Source organism: Paramisgurnus dabryanus, chromosome 22 (genome assembly GCF_030506205.2).
Source record: "Paramisgurnus dabryanus chromosome 22, PD_genome_1.1, whole genome shotgun sequence".
Classification (NCBI taxonomy): Eukaryota; Metazoa; Chordata; class Actinopteri; order Cypriniformes; family Cobitidae; genus Paramisgurnus; species Paramisgurnus dabryanus.
In genome coordinates, this window is record NC_133358.1 from 9,822,909 (window position 1) to 9,845,166 (window position 22,258).

The window sequence follows — 22,258 nt, forward strand, 5'->3', positions numbered from 1 at the left end:
AATGTGTTGAAGCATCGAAAATACATTTTGGTCCAAAAATTACGACTTTATTCAGCATTGACTTCTCTTCCGTGTCAGTTGTGAAGCGCATGCGCAAGACTAAAGTCACGTGACTGTAGTGACGCAGATGACGTGTTATCCTCAGACATGTTTGCAAATGTTTTTTTTCAAACTTACAGCGCGCATCTCCCTCAGACTGTAAATGAAGCCCGGGCGCACAAAAAAAAAACAGCTGGGGGCACACCAGATAACACGTCAGCCGCGTCGTACGTCATCCGCCACGTCACTAAATATAAAACATCTTAAACTGTGGTCCGAAGATGAACCGAAGTCTTACCAGTTTAGAACGACATGAGGGTGAGTCATTAATGACATTTTTTTCATTTATGGGTGAACTATCCCTTTAAGGTGTCACTGTTACAGTGTAATAACCATAGACTGTAAAACAATGTGGACGTAGTGTCCGTGACGTCACCTATTGGTTTGTGAAGATTGTTTTTGAAGCTTAAATAAGGCGTTGCCTGCCGTCGCCATTTTGGCCGCGCGTTACCGCGAATCACTTGCGGAAAACCGAAAATGGGTAAAGAGGAGGGACATGGGTAAAGCTTAGGTGGCTGGTTGCTGAAACCACGCCCGCCTAGCTTGATTCTTGTGACAGCAGTGACCGTTTACCCCTCACAGTTACAAAAAATTCACCCCCCTCACAGTTGTCATGAAGGGCAAAATTAACTATACAGACCAAAAACACTTTTTGTACCAGGCTGTAAACATATCAACATGGGGATATATGGGAATTGAATCCCTTTTGGAGCCAGCCTCAAGCGGCCAGTCGATGAATTGCGGTTTAAGTCACTTCCGTATTGGCTTCATCATAGAGATCGGAAGGTTGCCCCTCAGTTATAACACATTATAATAACAACATGTACTTACTATATAGGGTTAGGTTTAGAATAAGGGTTAGTTGTATGTAATTATGCATAATTTACTGTTATTACTATATTAATTTAATGTAACTTATAACAAAGGCACTGTAATATAAAGTGTTTCTCTGGCATTAAAAAGGACTTCCCTTCTTTTTGATTTGCAAATTGCAGAGCTGTGGTGCTAATGAGGGAGACACATGTTTGAATGATGTTTTTCCTTCTCCCCAAGGATTCCTGAGGAGAGTTGCATAATGTTGCTTTCATATGGAAGTTACACGGCTGTGCATGCAGCGCTTCAGAAGTATGCAGCCTGCATCCTGTCAACTTGGTTTACACCTGACTCAGTTCTGCAGTCAAAGCCAATCACCTGAGCTGTTACTGTGGTCTCGCAGAAACATGACAACGCTGATTGGCTGAAGAAACAGCGTGAACAATCTCAAGCTTTTCGGTCACTAGCTTTTCTGCAGGATGTGATGTCGAAGGCAGCAGAAAAGAGTTTCTATTATAATAGCAACGTTTTTGTAAAATGGCAGATTCAAGTAAAGTAACACAATTTCAAGGTCCACTATGTAGATTTTTAGCGGCATCTGATGGTGAGGTTGTGAATTGCAACCAACCGCTACCACAGCTCACCCCTCCATTTCGAAATGCAGTAGAGAAGCTACGGAAGCCGCCACAGGACAAACATGTCATCGTCTGAGACAACGTATAAGGATAAAACGTGCTTTATCAACGCTATCTCACGAGAATTCGTACATATTTTACGAGTTGGCTAATTCGTGTTAATTCATACGACCACATTCGTAAGTTTGGGTACGATTTGCCTTGACCCCTGTGACGTTAGGGGTTCAGTTTTGTTGTTGTTGTTTTTTATTAGAATAGTACGGTTTTGCACAATTAAGTTCATATGAATTGATACAAATTAGCCAACTTGTAAACTATGTACGATTTCTTGTGAGATCAGGCTGGCTCTATAGGACAGTTTGTCCTTTTAGGGCTACTGTAGAAACATGATGGCGACTTTGATTTAAGGGCACCCGCGTTGTGTGGAGATGAAAACAATAGAGTTCATTATGTAAGGTCTTTATACACCACTGATAATATAGTTAAGCAATATCGCTCGAGTAGGAGTGTGATATAGCTCTATATCATCACGGCTGTGATTAGGCCAGAGGCACGAGGCCGATATTGCTTAACTATACATATTGCTTTTATACAACAGTTCGACGGCACACGTTTGAAAAACGAAAACTAGAAAACAACAACAGAGTTATTTTAAAAGCCTCTTTGTTTGAGAACTACTTTCTTCTGCCACGGATTTGAGGGCGGCCAGAATGACAGGTAACACTTTCGGCTGCTTTGAATCTCATAACAACTCAATGGACGAAATAGCCGTTACTTTATATTACCGTTTCTTGGTCACAAAGTGTAGTTTTAAGATTAGTTCAGTCGAGAATGTATATGTATTATATTTAAATCTGCAGTCGATTAGTAAAGATAGCGCCTGTTTGAACGTTTGCTTAGTGAGATTCGGTACGAATGAGAACCAAAGCATGAGCGGACGTCAGTGTTCACTCGCCCCGCTGACCACCGCCCTCTCTGGGCTACATCTCTGACAGGGATTCCCTGGCTCTCATGTTGGCCTTGTTTGTTTATGATCGTCAAAATGAGATCAAATCAGCAGTATTTGGTGTCATGATCAAACTATTACTTGTTGTTTTATTCATATTTAATGTCTTTTGTGTTGTTATTGTTTTGGCGCGAGGTAAAAATTAATAAAACTATACTTGTATAACGTTACTATTGCTTTCTCATTTATTCTTAACGCGATACGAGCACTCGATTATTATTATTAAACTTTGTTCTTGTCAGTACTATATAAAACGTTTTTTTATAAGTGTCAGAGAGATGTTTTTGCATGCTGCTTATAAATATTTCAGTGGCGATATCTCATAACATGTTTTAATAGTCACGTCATGATAAAGTAAATGATCAATGTCCACATTTAAAAGCTGCGGTGCTTACCTGCAGTTCCACTGTGTTTTCGCGTTCTGAGAAGAGATCGCTCCAGAAAAAACGAGTGTTTATATTCCTCTTTCCAAGTGTTAATCGTCCACACGATGTGACAAGACATTTAGCCCCATTAACTTTAACATAACATCCAAGAGCGCTGATCTTTGACGGAATAAAAACCTGATTGGGGATTTACAGACTGATTTATGAGCTAGTAAACTAATGAGACACACGGAGAGTGTTTAAAAACAGGGCGTCTGTGTTTTTCCATTCAGAGATGAGCCTGCTTAGGACCTCCATTCACTAGGTGGCGGAATGATACGAAAGGTGAAGCGGTTACAGTGCCGTTATCAGCACAATATCGCATAGCTCTTAGCCAATCAGATTCGAGAACCAGAAAGAACTGTTGTATAATTATGTATATTATACTGCATTTCTTTCAAGATCCTTTTAAAAGTTTTTCAATTAACATTTTTAATAATTAATCATTGAGCTTTGAAATATTAAAGATGTCTGCATATTTACAATAATTTCTAAAAAGATATTTTTGAAAACCATTTTGTTTGGTTTACGTGTCCACTCTGTCACTAATATTGCTAACAGTTAAAAAAGTAAGGGATTACAAATGCCTAGATTACTCTTCAAAATAATTGAACTATTTCTGGTTTAAGCAGGCCAATAATGGAGTCCTCCAGTGCGGATCATTGGAGATCACCGATCAGTCCTCAGCGGAAGCTCTGTGTTGTCTGAATCCTGGTCAATCTTGAGGAATCTATCAGGGGACATATAGACTGGCCTATTGTTAAAAAGGATTAAATGTAATATCATTAGGTTTGGGACTCTATAGCTGAGAAGCCAGCGAAATGGATTTATTGTCTAATTTTCACTCATTAGACTTCCATAATGAACACCCTGTTCGGCACACAGAAGAATTTCACTCCATGATTGAAGACATCCTGTCTGCCCCTCGCCTTGTCTATATCTACAAATTCCTCCGGCTCTCACTCCACGGGCCGGCGAAAGATTGCAATTTGATCCTTTATTGGCCATCCGCAGGGGCTAGCGGCCAAGCGTCGAAATGCCCATTATCGCCTCCTAAGCAGGTGTTGCGATGTATTGCACCTTTATCACAATGCAGATTTGTGGCAAGTTGGGCAATCCATTTTTCAATTTGGTCTCCTGCCTGAGATAAATGAACAGATGTCCATTGATTTTCTCTCTCCTGCAGTCACAAGCCTTGTTTACACCTGACAGCCACGACTTTATAGCTGAGTGATTATTTGAAGTAACACGCATTATAATTAGCCATTTTTAATTAGTCTGACAATTGGCAGCCCATTTACCGAGGTTCTAATTGTACACGTCCCGCGCCCCTCTTCTTTCCTTAACCTCCAATGAAGTGAGTCAGCTGAATTGCTTTGCAAGGCTCGAGCTAAATCAATGCGACCCTCCACCCTTGCCAAGGGCCACTCACCACTTATCACACGGCTCTTTAGAGGGAGCGCTTTTTTTAACACACACACTCTTTTATTGACTGGCCCTGAGCGGCCCCTAACGCTTTAGTGAAAAAACATCCATTTCAACTTAATTTAATGGTCATTATAGTTGTCCCACATTAACACTTACCGTTGCTCGTAAGGGCCAGATATATCTTCATGATTAAACATTTCTTCCACTTCAGCCGACTAAATAAAGTCTGGATCGCATTTCCACGTTAGATATCTCTCTTAGTATGTTTGGTTATTTTTGTCTTCTGAAGGAACGTCGTGCAAAGTCCCAGAGCACATGTCATCTGCTTGTGTCTCCGATTCTATTTGACAGGATCACAAAGCCCAGAGCGTCTTCACAGGATTCTGTTCACCAGCTGGTTATTTAGCTATAAATATACACATATAAAACAAGTCTTGCTTGCTACCATCTTGTACTAATGAATGGAGTCAAGTGGCGCGCAGCAGATATGCCCCTCAAATGCATGCTGTCACCATCTATTTAATTGAGCCTTTGAAAATGGTCCTATTGTCTTAATGTCAGCGTCCCATCAGCCCACAGTAATATGTGGCTTTTACTGTTGTTGGAGCTATGACAGCGTATACAGACTCTGGTTGGAGGTTATGCCTCGTTCAAACATGCAGTGATTTGATCAGTGGAGGTTGCCAGGTTGCCTTACCGTTGTATGCCCTAACATTGTTGGTGGCTTTTGAATCTGGCCATGAATGTGTTGTGCTGCTGATAAAAATAAAAGTCTTCTCGCAACTTAAAGTTCTTGCAAGGGGACGCATTTAAACCGCAGCAGTGTATAATGCATCATATCTTGAAGAAGATGAACGATCAATGCCTAAATACAAAATCACATTTTATTCTATTTTTTATTCTATCCCTGAATGTGGGTGAAAACAAATCATATAGATCAGTGAAATCCCTTGCAGTTACATTAACTTTTCCTCCATCTTGTCCAAATTCAACTACAGCAGGAGATGGATCAGCAGGACTATTAGTAATCACTATATCCTTTGGCAGCTCATTTGCATAGACTGCTGGACACACCCTTATAACGACTGATGTCGTTTATGTCACGGTAAACATACTAAAATAACTTCTGGTTGATTTGTCATTGCATATTACTTTCATGAATCATAAATGGAGGTTAGGAAGTGTTATGCACCTTCTTCAGACTCTTGCAGGTGCCACAGAAGGAGAAACCGCAGAAGAGTGATCCACAAAATAGGACCAAAAAAGTAGAGCAGTAAGAATCAGTCAGGCTCGGTGATGAACAAACAGGCCCACGTGTCATGCTGAGTCGTGCAGCTTGCTGGGAAAGGGGGCAGCCGTGACGTCCTCCATTGCAGGGGTCAGTGGGCCTGGTCCTCTAGAGCCGATCCTCTAAAGACCAGCCATGTACGCAGGTGCAGGAGAAAGATGAATTCCTAGAGCTCCGAATGAGGGGTTAAGCGTTGGGGTGACTGGCTGTCCCAGTTTAGTAAAGGACAGGATGATGGATGGACTGTGCAGGTTGGAGAGGAACGGGAAAGAGGTTGTGGAGACAGGTGATAGCATTTTAAAGGAAGGCCTTAGTTGCTTTATCCTCGGCTGCTGAAGTGTGGGGTTGTTAGGGTTAAATGCGATGCACTTGTTTGTGTCGAGAGTCTAAAAGAAGGCACACGGCGGAGAAAACGAGTAGGCTTTGAGCTGCGAGGAGGCAAGGGAGAGTAGATCTCAAGCTCCATTGAGCACAATTACAGGGAAATGACAGGAGGATTGGGACAACAAAGAAGGCCGAGAGGTGCTGTTATTTGACGAAGCGATCCAGAGAGTGAAAGTTAGAAGGTTAAGGCCTTTATGTTTGTTGTATCCCTCCTTTTGTTCTTCTCATGGCCTCAGCCGGTTAGACAGAGGTGGAGAAAAGAGCCTGGGAGTGATGGGATTAAGTTTGGCTCGTTTGAGGCAAATTGGCAGTTTCAGGGAGAAGAGGAGGGATGCTGGCGTGCAGGGAATGTCAGTGATTATTAAGGGGTGGGCACAAGTCGCTGTTGCCTTGCTGTGAAGGGCCTGTGAAACACAACTCGGCTTCTGCTCAGCTTGAAGATGACAAGTACACAGTCTCTACAGGCTGGTAGTGCGCTCATCACAAAAGCCTCCGCTGTTTCTCTGGCTTCACGCCTTTGAACGGTCGCTCACACAGCAGCGAATGTTTGTCAAGACGCCAATGAACCCCTTGATCTTCATGCCTCAAACGGAGCATGTCTCTTTTAAAAGATTTATCTTCTTTGATTCCTATGGCACCTTAAAGGGAAAGTTCACCCAAAAATAATAATGTAATTCTGTTATCCATTTTGCACCTTAAACAATAAATCACTTCCTTCTGTTAAAAATTTAAATTTGCAGGTTAAGCTTTCCAAAAAAGCATCTGTTATGACCACTTATATGTCATTATCAGATGGACATTTAAGTTGGTATTCATTCTTCTTTTGAATTCCAGTGAAGAGAGTCAGAGGCAAACTACATTTGAATTCATTTTGGGGATCCTTGTCCTAATTGAGGTGGCCAGCCTAATGCAATTACAAAAGCAAATGCTTTAATATTATCTCAGTACTACAGTTTGAAGGCATTTCAGCATGTCATATGCTTTCCGCTTAGAGCACTGGGAATCACTTGGCAGTGAAAGTTGCAGTGAAGGGAAAAGTGTCTGAAGCCAGGCATCACTGCTTTGAAACAGATTTTTCAGAGATGTTGCTGCACAGTGTGTGTCAGTATAAAGCTACTTACATTAAAATAAAAGAAACACATTTGTGCTAAACCAGTAGTGCAGGGTAATAGAGGGAGAAAGACAATTGGCAGTGTTGGGGGTTTCTGAAAGTGGGACAGTTGCACAGCTGTGGTGCATTGTCAAGGGACTCCTGCATTGGTGCCACCGTATCTCATTGTCATAGAGAGTCAGGACAGGGATATCACATAGCAGGTTGTCTATTATTGGCTGATAAGTGTTTCTGGGATTGAAAACAATGAAGTGGGCAACATATACTGAAGTTATCATTAAGGTCATGTCATTTGAATTGCATTGTGGTATACTGGTTGATGATCATATGAATGTCATGGTTATGTTGTGCTCTTGTTTAATAAAGATTAAGTTTATTTAGTTCAGTTTTTTTATAATTTAGGGGCTTTTATGCATTTATTTGGATATTTTTAACAGAGAGATGACAGGAAAGTTGGGTGGAGATAGGGAAGCTGGATCGGCAAAGGATTACAGAGACGGAATCGAACTCGGGTCTCTGTGTTCGCACTGGTACTGTATGTCAGCCCACTTACCATAGGGCTATAGGTATTGATATAGTACTCGAGTCCGGACTCGCTCCCTCAAAGACTCGGTCTTGACTATGGCCCAATCACATTTCTCTGTCTTACCCCTTACCCCTAGCCCTTAGTTTTGCACGTTCATGAGAGCGAAAGGGCTATCCCAATTGGTCCTTACTCTCACGTGAATGTGCAAAACTAAGGGGTAGGGGTAAGGGGAAGGGGTAAGACAGAGAAATTGGATTGGGCCATATGTCTCGTATCACAGTGAGAGGAGAAGGACTCGTAATTTCAGGCCAAGTCCTCGAGACCAGCACATTTTTATGTTCATATGAAAAAAACCGAGAGGGAGACGCGCACATCCAAACACTAGCAGGTGCCAGAATCCAAAAATACAACTAAATAAGACAAAAAAGGAATCCGCACACTGAACTCACAAAAAAATATATTAATTTATTTAATCACTGAAGTAACGTTTCGGGCTACCGCCCTTCTTCAGACTGAAGTCTTGGAAGTCTGAAGAAGGGCGGCAGGTCGAAATGTTACTTCGGTGATCATATAAAAAAACAGACAACACATAACAAAATTAAAATGCTATGTTGACGGGCAGTATTTGAAAATGACATCCCATGGTACAATGCAAAGCTACTGCCATCAGAGCCGTCTCTAGAAAAATAGACAGAAGATGATGCATGTGGTAGGGATTTTTTAAATGATAGTAAAAGCATAGTCCATATAAAGACCTTAAGACTGCTCCTCTAAACAATTCCCAGTCTAGCTTAGTCTGTAGGTCTAACTGTTGATTATTAACTGGGGTGATATTAAATCATGAATATGAAAACTTATATGTTTTTATGGTCTTGGTCTTGAGTCGGTCTTGACTCCTAAAGGACTTGGTCTCGACTCTGACTTGCTTCCTCAAAGATTCAGTCTTGACTCAGAATCGACTCTATTTGAAAACCAACGGACTCGGTCTCGACTTGGTTTCGACTCGGTCTTAACTCGGACTCGGCATAGCCGGTCTCGTCCCCATCACTAGCTATAGGTGCCAACATGTTTTATATTTACTGCATTGTACACTTACAAAAAAAGAATGGATATCTCCAGAAATGCCTTGTTGTTATGCATACTTTCTGCATTTTAAAGAGCCATTTCAGATGTCTGGATCACAGTTGTTAAGTTGAACAGTTCAAGTATTTTCATCAAAGATCAGCCACCTTTCCGTCAGGAGTACTCACCAAAAGCTGCTGTCTGGGATCACTACAAGACCATTGTCCCCATGAGCATAACACTTAACCCCTGTGTTAAGTTAATGGTGCTTTTCTACAATAACATCACAAAGTCATTAAGACACTTGCAGTATACCATAGCGTGTGATATAAAGATTCTAGATTACTAAAGATTTTAGAGTCATTTGTAAGTTCATTCATTCAAACACTGTAGCTCTTTGGTGCATTTAACACCTCCATTTAAAGCTCATATAACACACACTGTTTCTGCTTAACTGGTTTTAATCTCGAGAATCTATAGAGTACTATTACATCCTTCATATATCCAAAGAGTCTTTAATTTTATCAGATTTATAAAAGTTTACCGATTCTTTCTGAATAAACCCGATTCCCTCGAGGCGTACCATGGGTGGAGCGAGTCAAGAGCAAGCAACACTCACAAAACATTATACCACTATCTCTAGATCACTTATGATTCACTACATGTTTGTGTTGTTTACATTATATGCACTCACGCGCCGATTGCAAACAAAACACATACATTTGATGCAGTTTTACATACCGCCTGCGACTAATGACCCGATTGGGACCACCCCATTTCAACGAAAACCATGGTTAAACAAACTCCGCGCTTCCCCGGATAAACAAACTATATCCATTGATTTCATAATGATGGGTTCTTTGGCAAGCTAAACAAGCTTAAATATCCCTCACAAACTCAACACAATTCTTTAGTGGCTTTGATTTCGTGTCAGCTCTTAGTTGGTGTGTGAGCGCTATTATGGTTATAGTGCCCATATAAGGACTTCCACTGTACTTCCTGTTTGAAATTGGCCATAAAAGAGCAAAATTGTTATGTATGGATCTTACCGAATCTTAAAAAAACTTATCGAAACTTGTATAAACATTGGTGAAGTGCATTTGGAACAGAAATACTCAGTCACACGTCCAATTGCTTTTTTGACACTTTACCTATGTTTAGCATGAGAAATCCAACTCTTAAACTGTGTTCATACGTCAGAATGCATCTAATAGCTTTAACACCCCCCTCCCCCTAAGAAAAGAGCAATTTTAACTCAACCAATTTTAACTATTACAGAAATTTTGACTTAACCACTGAGTTCAGGGCATGACTATACTGTATGTTTTTGTGCCAGAAACATATAAACCAGCTTGAATCCATTATTTTTGCAATTATCTTTTGTGACACAAACCAAACACTTCACCTATAACCTATAGATGGTTAGAGCCTACCAGTGTTATAGCAATAAACATTACTTTTATTCACAGCCTCGCACACGTTTATAGCTGTGGTAATAGGAGACCATCGAGATGCCCACGACACTGTATATTTTTTCCGCTTTTGAAAGGTAGATTTGGGGTCGTTGGTTTGTTCCATTGGCCTTTAACGTTCCATAGTATAATTCACCTCAAACGTCCTTTGTTAGCAATTTCAACGACCAGTGCTGTTAAATGCCTCTACACATTTCCAAGCCCTATCTTCAGTTCAAATAGATCAAGCGAGTTTATAGCCTTGGTTTGGTGTTTATCCCTTCCTTCGTGTCATATAAATTAGATACGTGTTACTCGGCTTGATTCTCACAGGCAGTTGGCACTACAGAGCCTGAAGTGAATGATGGTGTCAGTGAATTGCATTGACTCTCTGTCTGAATATATGGGACAGCTAAGGTGATGACAGATAAACGGGGCCCGTGAGAGAGTGCAGAGAGCCACTCCAGATTCTCATCTCAACGTATTTCACTCTGAATTATTGTCCTCTTTCACCACAGAGGGCTCTCTTGCCTATTTGGAAACCTTGTCAGGCCAGTACAGGCGCACATTTGCCACAAATGCTTTGGCCATATTCGGAATGACATAAAAACTGAATATTTTTGAAGAAAAGTAGTAATATATATAAGTGTGCACTGTTTGGTAATTTTGTAATACAATTATGACATTGCTAATGTGAAGTATACAGCTATATCCCAGAATACATTGCACCTGCCTTGACTTGAATAAAAGCAATAGGTTGTCAACGGGAAATATTTCCTTTCAGACAGATTTTATTAAATTATCTGAATTTTACACACAAAATGTATATATGAAGAGCTCAAATGCAAAACCCTCTAAATCATCTGACATTGAGTCTCATTCACTAAGCATGCGTACGCACAAATTTGTTCAAAAAATGTGCGTACGGACTTAATCCACACATGCGCAATAATCATGGACAAGGAAAAAGAACCCTATAATACATATCTGTGTTATATATTTTATATAGTTTTTTCCTTGATGATAATTATTGTGTACATGTGGTCTAACGGCCCATTCAGACAGCCAACGACAAGCAGTAGCAGAGCGACGCGATCTCATTCATTTCAATGGAAACCTGGCGACTTCCGGCGACACGAGCGACAGTGACCGTTGGCGACTGTATGGGCGTGTCCAGCGACGCGAGAAAGTTAAGAAAAGTTTAACTTTATGCAAATGTCGAGCGACTTTCGGGAGCGACTACCAATGAGAACAAAGCAGTGGAGTTCACGTCACCCTTCTCTCGTCAGTTACTGGCGTGGATTGTACTCATTTGTTTATGACAAGCAGATTTAGAAACGCCTCATTGAAAGAGACAAGCGACACACAGCGATAACGTCGCTGGCTGTCTGAACGAGGGGTAAGTTGTTCTTAAGTTTTTTCATACATTTAAAATAATTTTTTGTATGAAAGTTTTAGTTGAATCATAATTTGTAAGTTAAAACGTCTGTACGCACATTTTACGAACAAATCATACGCATGCTTGGTGAATGAGATCCATTGTTTTCTTGTAAATGAACATTTTGTATCAAACACTTTATGGATTTTGTCAACAAACTGGAATTTCTTATGCGGATTTTTTCTTAAGCCAAGAGATTGAATTAGCTTTATTTATTTTAATTAGGGATGCTTAACGATTAATCGTGATTAATCTATAGCAGAATAAAAGTTTTTGTTTACATCATATATGTGTGTAAACGGTGTATAATAAATATGTATATATATATATAAATATGCACACATGCATGTATAATTTTAAGAAAAAATAAATACTTAATATATATATTTTTTTTTTATATATAATATAAATTATACATAAATATACAAATGTATATACACATGTTAACATTTCTTAAATATATACATGAATGTCTGTGCATTTATTTATACAAAGTTATTATACACAGTTCACACACATATATGATGAAAACAAAAACGTTTATTCTGCTATAGATTAATCACGATAAGTCGTTAAGCATCCCTATTTTAAATGTATTTTATAAGTTACAATAACTCATCACTAGTCAAGATAAAAAAAGTTGAAATGACTTAAGTGCATTTTTTACAGTGCATGTACACTTTTTGCATAAAATGTGAGTTTATTTGAAATTTAACTCACTTAAAGCTAAGTACACAAATTAATCTGCAATTTTATGTTTCTATCAGAGATGGCGATATAGAGACAAAAGTTATGGATTGCTTCCTAAAAAATGCAACATATGTTTATATCCGAGTACTACTGTTTGAAAGATTGGTTCCATACTGCATAATGTTACACATTAAAATTTTATCAGCAAGTATACAGTACTGTGCAGTATAATACAGTATGTGTAGTTATTTGTATTCCATTCTGAGCATAGCCCTCGCCTGCAAAAATCGAAAAACACTAGACCGATAAATGAAAGTATGCCACAGTCCTTGCCATTGGCAGGTTTTGCCTGCGTTTTTTGATTGGCTCAGTTTGTTTAAGCCTAAAATGTTTCCTAATGGAGTCATCAGGCCCCACTCATTGGCTAATAGTTTAATTGAGTCCATCTGGAGGTGGCTGTGATGGGGAGGCCGTCGCCGTCTGAAGGCACACGGAGGGTAATTTGTCATCCTGTAGATGCAGTGACTGGCGTGCTGTTGCGGGGAAAACGCAGGGAAGCTTTTGGCAGCTGTCCAGAACATCAGAACTGCAATGATTGGAGAATTTTGGAGAAGAAGAAGAGTTTATCCATTGACAGAAAACACATTATAAAATGATAAAGCAAGTCAGACTTGATACATGACTTTATTCCCCTAACAACCTTTGCATGGAAAGAGAGCCTCATAGAGATTCAGGGCATAGATGAAAGTGTTTTATAATGTTATGTAAAGCTTATTCTCTGCTTATTCTCTAATACTGGATTTGACAAGTAGTAGACAACTTGCCACAAAAGACCCAGGATGTAGGTAATGTTGCACAGGTTGCCATTCTGCCACTACTGCCGTTGATTGATCAAGCTACACCAAAACCTCTTTACATTTTAATTTTCCCTTGCAATACATTGTGAACACTACAGCAATTTCATAGGTTATAAGGCACAACATCCTGTACACATAAATTAGTCTCCATCCATAAAAAACTGCATTCATAGGATAACATCACAACAATACAGTAAGTCACATTTTTCTGTTTTGCAACCCCAGACGCTCAACGCTTTAGTTGGTGACACATGGGCCCTTGAAATATCCGTATACTAGAGCGCCTTTGAACTGTCAGCGCCTGCTCTTGTCAGCTAGCATTACTTTACCTCCCTCCCTGAATATTTATATCTTTTCCAGTAAAACACATTTGATGCATCGGCATTCGCTTTTGGTGAGAAACATTTGTGATTGCAATGAAACAAAATCGGTAGAGAGGTGTAGAGTCACATGTCATAGATGAACGGAGCCACTTTTCATTAAAAACACAGTTGTGGTCACCGCATTGACCTTTAAATGCTAGCTATAGCGTGTATGCTAACTAGCTCAAGGTCACCCATGCGTTGTGACTTTATTATAACAGCAGGACAATGCCCATGGGTCTGAGCCACATCTACAGACTGAGAGGTATTGTGAACTGGTTGTTTCCCGATATGACGTTCAGAGACCAGCGAGGTTGAATGCGCCTTGGCTGCCTGAATGGAAATCGGAACGCAATGTTTCTATTAGCTCGTAACAAAGTGGAAGTCACTGAGCCGGCCTTTTTCCATTCTTGCAGTTGGATATTTGTGAAATTACGTCTGGGGTCGACAAATTGTGCTCCCGTTTAAACAAAGGAGGACGTTTGGTGACACCATAATATGTAAAATGCTAATTCAAAACGCAGTAGCCTACTGTGACTTTATAATGTGACCTAGAACTAACAAAAACAAGGTGACAGTTTTAATGTTCCCAATGTGGAGGAACATTGCGAATAAATGTTTTAGAAAAAAATACTTATGGAAATAATATGTAAAACTTGAAAGTCATATAGCATTCCTTTTTCAGACCTCAACATAGATGTAATGTAAATATACAGTACCAAATGTTAAGTCGCATTCACATTTATGCATTTGACAGATGCTTTTATCCACAACAGCTTGCAGTGCTTTCAAGATATACAACTTTTTTGTCATTATGTGCAATTCTTTGGATTGAACCTATGACCTTTGTGTTGCATCTTCCGGAAGTCGTATTTGTTGACCGCATACATATTTCAGGTTCTATTTTAGAAAAGCAACCATTACATTTCAAGGTAAGAACTAAATGTTTTTAGCTGAAATTTGACGTATGATGTATGCAGCCAAATACACCTCCAGGAAGACACACCCAAAATCCTGGCCGGTATGCGTCCTGGAAAAATTGAACGTTTTGCTCACGATTGGCTCATTAAAGGAACACGGCCACATTTTGTGAATTTAGCTTATTCACCCTTCACCGTATCCCCCAGAGTTAGATGTGTCCATACATACCTTTCTCATCTCCGTGCGTGCTTTAACTCTGTCTGACGCAGCCCCCGCTAGCTTAGCACAAAGACTGGAAGTGAATGGCTCCAGCTAGCAAAATAACGCAAACATTTTCCTATTTATGTGTCGTGTATATGTATAGTCATAGCGTGTACAAATAACAAGGTCATATGAGACACAGCCATCTTTAACAGTATACATACTGGGAACTATATTTTTAGAAGGCGAAGCACTGCTACTTGGGAGGAGCAGAGAGTTCGGTCAGAGTTGTGCAAATCACTCCGCCCAAGTATCAGTGCTTCGTCTTCTGAGGATATAGTTCCCAGTATGTATACGGTTAAACGATCGCTGTGTCTCATATCACCTTGTTATTTGTACATGGTTTGACTATACAAATCACAACACATAAATAGGAAAATGTTTGCGTTATTTTGTCACTTATTGGGAGCAGTTTGCTAGCTGGAGCCATTCACTTCCAGTCTTTGTGCTAAGCTAAGCTAGCGGGAGCTGCGTCAGACAGAGTTACAGCATGCACGGAGATGAGAAAGGTATGTATGGACTTATCTAACTCTGGGGGATACGGGGAATAAGCTAAATTCCCAAAATGTGGGTGTGTTCCTTTAACATTATACAAAGGTTAAAGAGTCAAAGTTGCCTTTAGGCCTGAAATACCTGCTATAACCTAATCTACTCAACATATACATGTTTGGTAGGAACTGTCCAGAGTCCAGTCCAGTGTAAACTGCAACACACAGACATTCCTGTGTACCTTATTGACATGTGTGTGCTATGTGAACACGGATGTGCTCTGATTAAGAGGATGCAGAAGATGACAGAATTGCATTAGTATGATGTATGTGCTGTTAGTCAGTGAGCACCTCATTTCAAATTTAGCACCTGACTCGCACATGTAGTCACACCTGAATGTGAGCGAAGATTTAGTGTTTGCGTCACTGTTTTAGAAGTCGTTTTTCGAAGTCCTGATTTATCCGTTTGGGATCCGCTAATGAATTATGTTTCTAGGTCAGGAACAAGCTAAAAAGGTAAATTACCATCATTTGTGCTAGACTGAGTATTTTTCGCATGTCTGCATGGAGAAGGCAAGGCCGTTTCTCAAGAGGACCGCCGCAGAAACGACCGACACACAATAGCGAGGGGGGACATTTGTCTTCATTTTACACATGATGCATTCACCACACATTATCTCCTGGAGGCGCGGTGACACAAATATGATATGAATAACTACTGATATCTGATAAAAGCTTGCAGAACACAGCATGCTAAAGTATTCTACTACTAACGTATATGTCATCTATCATTTAGAGGAGTGTGTGTTTTTGCATGGGAGCAGAAGATTTTATACGTATTGCAATTCTTCTGCTTAATAGCAAGAAACACCAATACTGCTCAGGCGTACACCAGTAGCAGTACAAGACACATAGGCTCTGTTTCAAACCTACAAGGACAACATTTTAGTCTTCATAAGCTCGTTCTGGATGTAGATGTTACAAAAGGCTGCCTTATTTTCACCAAAATCAAAGGCAGATTGCATGTGTCCTTTGAGGATAAGGAAATTCCCAAATGCACTGTGACAAGCCAGGTTAATATTTTTGCTTTTTATTATTTTATTTTACATGCTAATCTAGTCGACACAACATTATTTACTATGTTCTTACACGATGTCTTACACCAGACTTGGAACAGAGACCCAAGCTACGGCTTGAATTGTTTTACATGAAACCATGTGTTTTCCTCTGTTGTTTCCAGTCTGGTGTTTATCCTAATGAAAGCATTTTAGTCAGTCACACCTTCTCTAAGGCCCTGGAGTAAAGTCAGGTCAGCGGCGTCTCGTGAAGTCCCCCTCCTCCTCCCCTTTTGCTATCCTCCTTGCATTTTCAGGTCACCGTCGCACTGTGTGATCATGACGGTGTCAGCAAGTCACCCGCCCATTACAGACACCAGAATGAAGCTTTGACATTGACACTGTTGCTCTTCCTAAAGGGGCTGGTTTGGCGAGACATTGGCTGTGCGTGTGTGCGTGTCTCAGCGCGAGTATTAAATCAAATTTCGGGCCAACGAAGGTGTCTCGGTTGAAGGATTGTTATAATGCCGCACCTGTTTGGCAAGCCCGGCAGTTCTGTGTAATGAGCTTGGGCTTGTTTATGAGCATGTGAAAGTTCTTGTGCATGTATTATTGTAGTTCACAGATGTATTGTAGTGTTGGGCGATATGCCCCATTTTGAGATCGTCCTATCGTCAGCCTGTGAGATCGGCGATACACGATAGTATCGGGGGGCGGGGCAGTAGTTTACTCATTTATTTATTTGTTCATTTATGACAAGACTTGATTGGTGGAAAAAAGAACAAGAGCAACACCGTCATGAATGCATCTTTCTTAAAACTAATGCCATTAATCTGAGTGCGTCATTAAAGCCCAGACGCTCTTTGCGTGCCAGAGAGCGAGAACAGGACACGCGCTGGTTTTAACCCTCTGCGCGCTAACAACCTCTCTAGTGCAAGGAAATGTCAGAGATAGGGCTGCTCAATTATGGGAAAAATCATAATCCTGATTTTTAACACGATTACTTAATGACTGTAAAAACATGCACCTGCGCAGACACACGCAGCGCACATAAAAATAATTAAATGCATTTGTTTAGTGCTGTTGCAGAAGGTTACACGTGTCAAGCAGTGGTGCTCTCAGAGGTGCCTTTTTAAACACACTGGTCCAGCGGAACACAATCATATTTTAAACACGAGGGATGTATTGCTAAAACTCCTTGAAAAGCATATCATAAACAGGATTACTATCTGACTTCAAGTTCAGACAGAGCGCAGCTATCTGCACGTAAGCGAGAGTGGCACCAATATGCAGCGGGTTATATTTTAAACAAAAGGAATAGTTTGCCTCAGCTCGCATGAAACGCATTAAACCGCACAAATACATAAGGATTACTACTTCAGTTTATGTTTAGACTTCGGACAGATGCGAGAGCGCGTGCATGTGAGACAGAGGGAAGCGTAGCTGCTCATCCACGCGCTGGATTTAGGTGCTAGAACGAGTCCGAGACGCGCGCATTAAGTGCATCTGCGTGCAAGAAGGAACTCTCTCTCTACAAGCTCTCCGCGTAAAGTGAAGCACAAACCCTCATGCGAGGAAAAGCATGCAAAACTATGATGATGATGATAATAACAACCATTCGCCAACTATCGTCATGACTATCGCCATGAATTCCTGCCATTGGCGATATGTCGGACGATCGCACAACACTAATGTATTGTGTAAATTTTTTGTCTCAACTTTTTGCAAAAAAGCAGTCTAGGATCACCTACTGTGACATGATCAGCAGAGAATTCATTCAGTGATTCACGATTAATTTCAAAGTTTTGATGGAACGGTTGGGAAATGTCAGGAGCAGTACAGATGTAAGCGGTCCGATAGTGGTGATTCACGCCTCCCCGCCGTGTCCTCGCCCACCGCGGCTCGGTGCTCGAGTGGGTTGGGTTTGTAGGCACGTGGCTGCGAGGATTTGCTTGCTGAGGCTGGAAGTCATGCTAGATTAATTAAGAAGGAGCCTGCTGACTTTCAAGTGGCACTGGTGAAATTAACTTCACATCTCAGCCCCAAATTCTGTGTTATTTCAGCTCTGATTACGACTCTCATTGCTTTGGCTCAAATGAGCCTTAGAAGCCAGCTCACAGTTGGAGACGGCCAATTCCTCAAATCAGAGTGTTGGAGATGAGGGGACCTTTTTCAAAACCCCATCAGATTAGAGAGGGTAATCATAACACAACAAAGACACGTCGATATTTGCAGTCATTTGTGGAAATGTTGATGGAGGCAGGTGTTGCGTTCAAACGCTGATTTCTTATTTAGTTGCGTGCATTTTAAATTCCAAAGGTTGTTTTTGAGTTGCACAGAAATCATAATATTGTTTCTTTTCTATCCATAAGTTTTTCTATATTGAATACTATGTGAAGCCATTAAAGCCATTAAATAAAGATAAACTGCATTATACCATGCCTTACGCAACCTAGCAACAGCATAGCAACATATAAACAGTCTGAACATCTTAGTAACCACCTAAAGCCACCTAAACCACCCAAACACGCAATCCCGTTACAACCATTTTAACCAAACTAGCAATGACATAGCAAGATAAAAACACTCAGAATATCTTAGTAACCACCTAAAACAAACTAGTAACACCATTGCAACCACTTTAAGCAACCTAGCAATGACATAGCAACATAAAAATTCTCAGAACATCTTAGTAACCATACGGCACCAACCTGAAACCACCTTAGCAACCACCTACAACATACTAGTAATGTCACAGCAACATAAAAACACTCACAACATCTTAGTTACCACCTAAAGCAAACTAGCAACGCCATTGCAACCACTTTAAGCAACCTAGCAATGACATAGGAACATAAAAACACTTAGAACATCTTAGTAACCATACAGCATCAACCTGAACCCATCCTAGCAACCACCTACAGCAAGCTAGTAATGGCATAGCAACATAAAAACACTCAGAACATCTTAGTAACCATAGAGTACCGACCTGAACCAATCTTAGCAACCACCTACAGCAAACTAGTAATGGCATAGCAATATAAAAACACTTACAACATCTAAGTAACCATACAGCACCAACCTGAACCCACCTTAGCAGCCACCTAAAGCAACCTAGCAACAACATAGCAACATAAAAACACACAGAACATCTTAGGAATCAAACAGCACCTACCTGAACAAACCTTAGCAACCACATACAGCAAACTAGTAATGGCATAGCAACCATACAGCACCAATCTGAACCCACCTTAGCAGCCACCTAAAGCAACCTAGCAACAACATAGCAACATAAAAACACTCAGAACATCTTAGGAATCATACAGCACCAATCTGAACCCACCTTAGCAACCACATGCAGCAAAGAAGTAATGGCATAGCAACATAAAAACACTCAGAACATCCTAGGAATCATACAGCACCAACCTGAACCCACCTTAGCAACCACATACAGCAAACAAGTAATGGTATAGCAACATAAAAACACACAGAACATCTTAGGAATCAAACAGCACCAACCTGAACCCACCTTAGCAACCACATACAGCAAACAAGTAATGGTATAGCAACATAAAAACACTTACAACATCCAAGTAACCATACAGCACCAACCTAAACCCAACATAGCAACCACCTACAGCGAACTAGTAATGGCATAGCTACATACAGTCTTGTTCAAAATAATAGCAGTACAATGTGACTAACCAGAATAATCAAGGTTTTTAGTATATTTTTTATTGCTACGTGGCAAACAAGTTACCAGTAGGTTCAGTAGATTGTCAGAAAACAAATGAGACCCAGCATTCATGATAAGCACGCTCTTAAGGCTGTGCAATTGGGCAATTAGTTGAATTAGTTGAAAGGGGTGTGTTCAAAAAAATAGCAGTGTGGCATTCAATCACTGAGGTCATCAATTTTGTGAAGAAACAGGTGTGAATCAGGTGGCCCCTATTTAAGGATGAAGCCAACACTTGTTGAACATGCATTTGAAAGCTGAGGAAAATGGGTCGTTCAAGACATTGTTCAGAAGAACAGCGTACTTTGATTAAAAAGTTGATTGGAGAGGGGAAAACCTATAAAGAGGTGCAAAAAATGATAGGCTGTTCAGCTAAAATGATCTCCAATGCCTTAAAATGGAGAGCAAAACCAGAGAGACGTGGAAGAAAACGGAAGACAACCATCAAAATGGATAGAAGAATAACCAGAATGGCAAAGGCTCAGCCAATGATCACCTCCAGGATGATCAAAGACAGTCTGGAGTTACCTGTAAGTACTGTGACAGTAAGAAGACGTCTGTGTGAAGCTAATCTATTTTCAAGAATCCCCCGCAAAGTCCCTCTGTTAAAAAAAGGCATGTGCAGAAGAGGTTACAATTTGCCAAAGAACACATCAACTGGCCTAAAGAGAAATGGAGGAACATTTTGTGGACTGATGAGAGTAAAATTGTTCTTTTTGGGTCCAAGGGCCACAGGCAGTTTGTGAGACGACCCCCAAACTCTGAATTCAAGTACACAGTGAAGCATGGAGGTGCAAGCATCATGATATGGGCATGTTTCTCCTACTATGGTGTTGGGCCTATTTATCGCATACCATGGATCATGGATCAGTTTGCATATGTTAAAATACTTGAAGAGGTCATGTTGCCCTATGCTGAAGAGGACATGCCCTTGAAATGGTTGTTTCAGCAAGACAATGACCCAAAACACACTAGTAAACGGGCAAAGTCTTGGTTCCAAACCAACAAAATTAATGTTATGGAGTGGCCAGCCCAATCTCCAGACCTTAATCCAATTGAGAACTTGTGGGGTGATATCAAAATGCTGTTTCTGAAGCAAAACCAAGAAATGTGAATGAATTGGGGAATGTTGTTAAAGAATCATGGAGTGGAATAACAGCTGAGAGGTGCCACAAGTTGGTTGACTCCATGCCACACAGATGTCAAGACGTTTTAAAAAACTGTGGTCATCATACAACTAAATATTAGTTTAGTGATTCACAGGATTGCTAAATCCCAGAAAAAAAATGTTTGTACAAAATAGTTTTGAGTTTGTACAGTCCAAGGTAGACACTGCTATTTTTTTGAACACACCCCTTTCAACTAATTGCCCAATTGCACAGCCTTAAGAGCGTGCATATCATGAATGCTGGGTCTTGTTTGTTTTCTGAGAATCTACTGAACCTACTGGTAACTTGTTTGCCACGTAGCAATAAAAAATATACTAAAGACCTTGATTATTCTGGTTAGTCACATTGTACTGCTATTATTTTGAACAAGACTGTAAAAACACTCAGAACACCTTAGTAACCATACAGCACCAACCTCAACCCACCTTAGCAACCACCTACAGCATACTAGTAATGTCACAGCAACATAAAAACACTCAGAACATCTTAGTAACCATAGAGTACCGACTTGAACCGATCTTAGCAACTACCTACAGCAAACTAGTAATGGCATAGCAACATAAAAACACTCAGAACACCTTAGTAACCATACAGCACCAATCTGAACCCACCATAGCAACTACCTACAGCAAACTAGTAATGGCATAACAACATAAAAACACTCAGAACACCTTAGTAGCCATACGCCACCAACCTGAACCCAATTTAGCAACCACCTAAAGCAACCTAGCAACAACATAGCAACATAAAAACACTCACAACATCTAAGTAACCACACAAGCAACCTACTGTAGCAACGGCATAACAACAAACACATTTACAACATCTTTGAACCTGAACCCACCTTACAACACCTAAAACAACAGCCAACATCACCCACTTTGTTGAAAAACCTTTACTCAATGTAACAAAAAATACAACTGTGTTTCTGGAAGTGTTAGGAATGGATGTGTACAGTCTATCTGTCTGTTTCTAGAATTCTTTACGTCCATACATGTCATCCTGTATTACAGTCAGGTTACACCTCCCTTTGGGACAATGGCTTCTTGTCAG

General features: G+C 40.4%; 1 protein-coding gene across 2 annotated transcripts in view; it reads left to right on the top strand.

The window, feature by feature from the left end:
- Positions 1–22,258, top strand: part of adarb2 (adenosine deaminase RNA specific B2 (inactive)) — a 205,093-nt gene that overhangs the window by 11,043 nt on the left and 171,792 nt on the right. The gene's annotated exons all lie outside the window — the stretch shown is intronic.